This window comes from Panthera leo, chromosome A2, assembly GCF_018350215.1.
Source record: "Panthera leo isolate Ple1 chromosome A2, P.leo_Ple1_pat1.1, whole genome shotgun sequence".
Taxonomy (NCBI): domain Eukaryota; kingdom Metazoa; phylum Chordata; class Mammalia; order Carnivora; family Felidae; genus Panthera; species Panthera leo.
In genome coordinates, this window is record NC_056680.1 from 113,136,829 (window position 1) to 113,144,518 (window position 7,690).

Below are 7,690 nucleotides of genomic sequence, written 5' to 3' on the forward strand. Positions count from 1 at the left end.
ATACAATGAACGGTGACGCAACACAGAAAAACCAAGCTGATTCTTAGAAGAGACAGATATCTTACATAGCTGTCTGGCAAGACTGATGATGGCAAAAAGAGAGAAAAGGCGCTCGTACACAATGGACACTTATGAGCAAATGCAAGGAAATGACTATTCCTGAGCCTGGGGAAGCTAGAGGGAGATTCTGGTTAAGAATAGCCCAGGCACTCACTGTTTTTTCCCCAGGTGAAATGAGGTCTTCCAGGTGCCCGGCTTGGTTTAAGATAGAAGAAAACCCAATGTTTTCAAGCATTTCCTTAAATAGAAGCAGTAAACAGTAAATTTGGGCAAATTCTTCCTAAAGAATAATGTGAAAAGGTAAGGAGCGAGCATGAAATTAGCCTTCTAAGTTCATCCAGACCACTCATGGGTCTCTGGTGGGTTCACATCCCCTTTACAGGATTTCCAGGATTAGGGGAAGCTGCAGCAACATTGCATTGGCTCCTGTCCTGTCTGGCCACTTCCTTTCTGCTAATATATATTGTATATAATATATGTATTATATATAATATATTAAATATATACTTAAGAAAAATATAAATATATATTATATAAAATTATTTATATATAAAAATATATATTATAATAAACATATATATGTTATATATATAAGAAAAAGAGACAGCATGAGTGGGGGAGGGCAGAGAGAGGGAAAGACAGAGAATCCCAAGCAGGCTCAGCCAGATGCGGGCTCGAACTCACGAAACCCTGAGATCGTGACCTGAGCCGAAACCAAGAGTCAGAAGCTGAACTGACTAAGCCACCCAGGTGCCCCTCTGCCAGGGTTTTGGAATGTAAATTGGTCATTTCCTGTGTGTGTGTGTGTGTGTGTGTGTGTGTGTGTGTGTGTGTGTGTATGTGTATGTGTGTTGTGTATGTGTGTGTATGTGTACATCTGTATGTGTATTTGGGTGTGTTGTGTATTACTCCTGGGGAGAGACGCCTGAAGGAGTGTGTTAATGGAATTTACCCAGTTTGCCCCTGACTGCCAATTGGCTCTGCCCCATGGTTACTTAAACCTGAGCTGATGGCAGAGTGCCCTCAGACATGGCTCCCTGGTTTCTCAGAACCACACAGCCAAGGTGGTCTGGCTAAACGAGAATCCCTGAAGTAGGGGGATGCCTAAAGTTTGGGTCATGGACCAGTATCTGATGCCTAGAGCCCCAATAGTAGTAAAGTAGGAAAAGGTTGAGGGACTGAGAGTGCTTCACACCCCCATCGGACTTGGGATTGAAGTCCCACAGGCAGAAATTGTATCATAGCTGACTTTTGCATGTGGGAGGTAGTGAAAATGAACCTTAGAAATGTTTACTGGAGGGAGTAGATTATAAAGAAAAAATAAAAGTCTTCCTGACTATTATAATTATATATACATGAATACATTCTCACAAAATGAACTATGTATACATATAGAAAGTAAAATCTTCAAGTTCCTCTTTATTCTTTTCACCTTGCCCCTCACCCATGCACATCAACTCCCAGAGGGGATCTTGAGTCAATGATGACTGCCCCATCCTCTTTAGTGCATTTATATATGTGTTACATGATTACTTTTAAGTAGATTTTCTATTTTAATGTCTGTGGGTCAATCTTCCTGTTCTTTTCAGATTAGAACCTTTAGCTCAGAAAGAAGAGTCCAGTCCCTGGAACTATATGGCTTGGTGAAGCTGGGGTTTGTTTTTGTTTTTGTTTTAATGTTTATTTTTGAGAGAGAGAGAGAGAGAGAGAGCACACGCACGTGCATGTGATCAGGGGAGGGCCCGCACGAGAGAGGGACAGAGGATCTGAAGCAGGCTCTGTACTGACAGCAGAGATCCCAGTGCGGGACTTGAATTCATGAACCATGAAATCATGACCTGAGCCAAGGTGGGACGCTTAACCCACTGAGCCAGCCAGGTGCCTGTAACTGAGGTTTTAAAACCAGAGTTCAGAGTCCAAGGGTCTCAGAAACACTTCTTTTTTAGAGGAGAGGCTTGTTTTCTAAGTGGAAAATTAAAAATGCAATGCTGTTTTTGCAACTTTCTGGGAGTCTATAATTATTTCAAATCGTAAAATATAATAATTTTTTTAAAGGCAGCATGCGGTTCAACATGTTTTCTTTTCCTTGTCTGTGCCAATCTGGAAGTGTGTGTCCAGATGGAACTTTCGTCGGCCTGGGTCTCTGGGTAACTGTGATGAGCAGACCTCCTTGCCCACCCACAGTATATGGGTAGCATATGTGCGAAATATGTTTTGCAACAACAACAATGAAAATAACAAACAAACGAAAATACAAACAGACTGACAGACTGTGGCTTTTGTCAAGGTGCCTCTCTCTCTGATCACTCGCTCTGGGGGAAACCACTTGCTGCTTTGTGAAGACACTCTGGAAGCTTATGAAGAGGCACAGCGGTGAGGAACTGGAGTATTTGGCCGACAGCCAGTGTGGAACAGACCTGTCAACAAACACAGGAGTGAGCCAACAGGCAGATCTTCCCTCAGTGAAGCCTTCAGATGATGGCAACCTTAAAGAGGAACCTGCAGCCAGAACAACCCAGCTAAACCACTCCTAATTCCTGATGCTTAGATAGTAATAATGAGATAATAACGGTTCGCTATTTGAAGCTACTAGATTTGAAGGTAACATGTTATACAGCAAAAATAACTAATACATACTGGCAGGGATGCATTACGGCTTTTGGGGGCGCTTAGGAACTTTTACTTTTGTAGATGCCTTTCTACAATTGCTAAATTCTATTTTGTGATCAAGTTGGTATAAAGAAAAATATAATCCAGGCTGGATTCATGATTATATATTCACCATTATTATGTTCATTTTTTTCTTCTGATTTTATTTTTTTTAACATTTGTTTATTTTTGAGAGAGAAAGACACAGCTTGTGAACAGGGCAGGAGCAGAAAAACAGGGAGACACAGAATCTGAAGCAGGCTCCAGGCCCTGAGCTGTGAGCACAGAGCCCAATGCGGGGCTCAAACCCACGAACAGTGAGATCATGACCTGAGCCAAAGTCAGACGCTCAACCAGCTGAGCTACACAGATACCCCTTTCTTCTGATTTTAAAAGAAATTAAAATATTTTTCTGGGTACTACAGTATCATGTGCCCTAGGCACTTGCCCTCTAAGTCCAATGGTTGTCAGTCTCGCACATGGGAATGGTATGGGAGGGACACACAGTCACTGAGGAATACTGAATACTGAAGAATAAGTTACTAGCCCAGAGAGTCCTCAAATCCAAGAAAGAAGTCTAATACCTGGTAGAACTATTAGGATTTGGGCAAAATTCTACCGCAAACTTGTGGATCCTACTGGATCTTGTATCTCAGGTAACCCGGAAGAATACAGACTGCGTGGGGAACTGAGTACACGCTACTCTAAGTTATTACTAAAAGGCAATGACATGAGGTGCCTGGGTGGCTTAGGTGGTTAAGCATCTGACTCTTGATTTCAGCTCAGGTCATGATCTCACGGTTCATGAGTTCGAGCCCCTCATCAGGCTCTGCGCTGACAGTATGGAGCCTGCTTGGGATTCTGTCTTCTCTCTCAACCGCTCCCCTGCTTGCTCTCTGTATCTTTCTCAAAAGTAAATAAAAATTAAAAATAAAAGGCAATGACATGCGCTGCACGTGTGAGGTCCACTGAAATTTGGTGTGTTGGGTATGACTACTCGGGCTGATGGTAGGCTGGGCAACACTGTGTTTTGGATTCAGTGTCCTCCTGAAACGGATATCTGATATTCAAAATTTGAATTAAATCTGGAGGCAGTAAAATATCTGGACTCACAGACAGTAGGACTCACAGGAGTAGCTGGCTTGAGTTTAAATCTTACCTCTGGTACTTCTTTGCTGGGTTACCTTTGGCAAATTTCTTAACCTCCCTGGGCCTCAGTTTTATGATCTGTAAAGTGGGAATAATGACAGACCCTACCTCATGGAGTAGTTACAAGGATTACATGAGTTAACACATATAAAACACTTGGAATAGTGCCTGGCATAGACTAAGCCCTCACATTATTATTATCGTCATCAACATTTATTGCTATTACTGAGCTTTGTTGGAGCTCACTCTAACTACCGATGGGCATTTCTATTACTCTCCTGACGGACTACGCAATTCTGTCTCAGGTGTGTCAGCGCAGCCTTCTTATAAAAAGGAGCCACCGAGTGCCCTTTGTTGAATGGAAGGCAGTAGTCAGGAATACACCAACCGGGAAGACTCAGGTGGAGAGCCAGGTTCTTGGACAAGGGCAGCAGAGCACAAAGACTGATGATGCCTTAGTGCCCTCGAATGAACACTCTCCATCTGTGGCTCAATAGGCTCTACTTTTAAGATCCTTCCCAAATAGTTACACACCATGGTTCGGTATTACGTGACGGCTATTGGTGGTAAACTGCCATCCTGGGGCCAAAGTTTGGAGTGTGTCCGTGGAAAGAACAGGGAATAATCAGTCTGTTAAGTCAAAGTTGGGCCAGCCATGCTGGCCACCTGGTACCTATTCACACCAGTTCCAGGATAACTGCCAAAAGTCGAATAAAGCCAAGTGGACAGTGGACATTTGGGTGTTGTAGGACAGCCCATGTTTGAGCTCAACAGTTGCTGAAAAAATTGGGCCCATCAAGGTCAAATGTGAATGGTACATATCGGTGAGAGTTTTATTAATCAACCTATAGAACACTGAGTGGGTTCACAGAGTATCAGGACGTGGTAGGCTGCACATCTTGCTCAGGTAGGTCTCTTTGTACCTCTGAAAACCAAAATATTGCTGCAGAATGGGGACAAAGTGAATGTAACCAGGCACAATCTCCAGTGCGTACAAAGCATATACTGCTGGCAGATGGATGATATCAGAGCCCTGTCCAGAGGGCAAGAGGGATCTGCTGCATACCAAAGGAAGCTGATATCTCTTCGGATTTGGAATTTGTGTTCTTTACCCCTGAGGCTTTGGCAGCTAGCACTCTACAAGGGCAAAGCTTCATCAGTGAGGACCCCAAGCCTAAAGCTTCTCCATCTAGGGTACATGTTCTGCTAGTAAACAATATAAGACATTGTCTAAAATAATGGTAAGCAGTTATATCACACAGATTATCTTCAAAGTCAAAATAGCTGTTAGAAAAGTAGAATCGTTGGCTAGATGGCTCCACTTGATGAAACCATTATAAATACATGAAGCTTATAAAGAAAATTATAACATATTATTGAAAGACATAAAAGAAAATCTGAATAAAATTTTCTGTTTGAGGAATGAAAGCACTCATTGTCCATAATGTAATACACAAATTAATCCCAGTCAAAAGGCCAATAAAATCTGTGTGCAATTTAGCAAAGTTTAAATTCTGAAATTTGTACGTAAGAAGAGGCTTTAAGAATAGTGAAGATAATTCTGTACAAGAAGAACAAAGAAGAGACATGCCTTACCAAATATCAAAACATATTAGGAAGACAGAATAATTACTGTGGTTTTAAAACAGAAAAATAATAGAATAGAAAGTTGAAGAGAAGATCCATGTAGATACGGGACTTTAGGACAGAACACAATCAATACTTAAAATTAACAGGGAAACAAAAGACTATCAGTAAATATTGTTGGGATAATTGATGAGCCTTTTGGGGGGAAATGTTTTACATTAAATTGACAAATTTAACTACATCAAAAAAGTTCTGACAAAGCTAAAAGATAAGCAACCTTTCAGTAAAAGATGCCGGGCCGACCGTTTGTATCTTTCCTCCTTTTCAAGGCTCCACTATAACAATTGTGAAGTCATAATCAAATGTATAAACCCACAAGGGCAATGAGAAGGGAAAAGGAGATACCACTGGGAGAGACTTCTCTATCTATTTTCAGACAAGCATGGTGAATGGATGCTAATTGATTTAGTGAAGTGGAAGAATTTCAAGCTAAAATCCATAGGGGGATAGGGAGACAGGACCCAACCTGCTTCATGAGCCTGGAGAGGCTTGGGACATGGAGGTATTAAGTATGGCTGAGGGCAGGGTGAAGCGGGACTCTGAAAACAAGCACAGTGGTTCAAAGTATGGTTCGATGGATCCCCAGAATTCTTCCCTTACTCCCTGTACAGCCAAGGATCCAAGCTGCAGACAGAAAATCAGCAGTTTCCTCTTCAGAGAGACTGGGCAGGAAAAGCCCACATACTGACATCTAAGGGTCCCCAACTGCAACGCACAGTGCTGTTCCACTGTCCTAAATTGAAGCCCACTGGCCATCAAGTCGGGTCCATGCCACCAGAGCTTCCAATCAGCATTGTATGGCCTCCTCTTGAAAATAAGTGATATTGAGCATCTTTTCATGTGCTTGTTGGCCATCTGGATGTCTTCTTTAGAGGAGTGTCTATTCATGTCTTCCCATTCCTTCACTGGATTATTTGTTTTTCGGGTGTGGAGTTTGGTGAGTTCTTTATAGATTTTGGATACTAGCCCTTTGTCTGATATGTCATTTGCAAATATTTTTTCCCATTCTGTCAGTTGCCTTTTAGTTTTGTTGATTGTTTCCTTTGAAGTGCAGAAGTTTTTATCTTCATGAGGTCCCAATAGTTCATTTTTGCTTTTAATTCCCTGGCCTTTGGAGATATGTCAAGTAAGAAATTGCTGTGGCTGATGGGGGGTGGGAGGGAGGGGAAAGTGGGTGATGGGCACTGAGGAGGGCACCTGTTGGGATAAGCACTGGGCGTTGTATGGAAACCAATTTGACAATAAATTTCATATTAACGATTTTTCTTTTAATTAAGTACTAAAAACAAAATAAAGAAAGAAAATAAGTGATAAAACAAGGAATGCCAGGCATTTTAGAAGCTGCTCTAACATGAAAGAAATTCAAGCCAAAAGGAAAAATAAACCTGGCAAAAAAACCAGATAATTCAAAGAGAAGAAATATTTTCAAAGTCTTCTTTGTATCCTCAAGGAGATATTGGAAGATATTATACCAATATATGAGAACAGGATGCCATGAGAAAGGAACAATAATAGAATAGATAGTTCTCAGAAATTAAAGATATGATCATCAAAACAAAACATTCAATGAAAGGTTTTAAAGATGAGGTTTAGGAAATCTGAAAAGTCAAGCAAAAAGAAAAAAGAGAAAGTATTAGGGAAAAGCTAAAACACACATAGAATTAAGGTGGAAGTTCCAATATTTGATGATGATGAGTTTCAGAATGAGAGAACAGAGAATATAGAATGGAGAATAAAATAGAGGGGGAGATAGGTAGAAAGAGGGAAGGACAGGAGAGGGAAGGGAAGAGGGGGAGAAGGAGGGAGGGGGGGGGGAGAGAGAGAGAGAGAGAGAATGAGATCCAGAAATGAAGGGCATGAATGTCCAGACTCAAAGAATCTACTAAGTAGCTAACATCACAGAGAAAATATATCCTCATCTTCATGCAATTCCAAATTACTGTAAAATTTCAAGAACACTGGGTTTTAAAAAGAAAACCCCAGAAGTTTATAGAAAGTACAAACCACAAGTATCATGATACTATCAGACTTCTCAAGTAGTCTGTATCTAGAAGACAGTAGAGAAATATTACCAAAATACAGCAAGAAAATGATTTTTAATTTTTTTTAACGTTTATTTATTTTTGAGAGACAGAGACAGAGCATGAGCAGGGGAGGGGCAGAGAGAGAGGGAGACACAGAATCT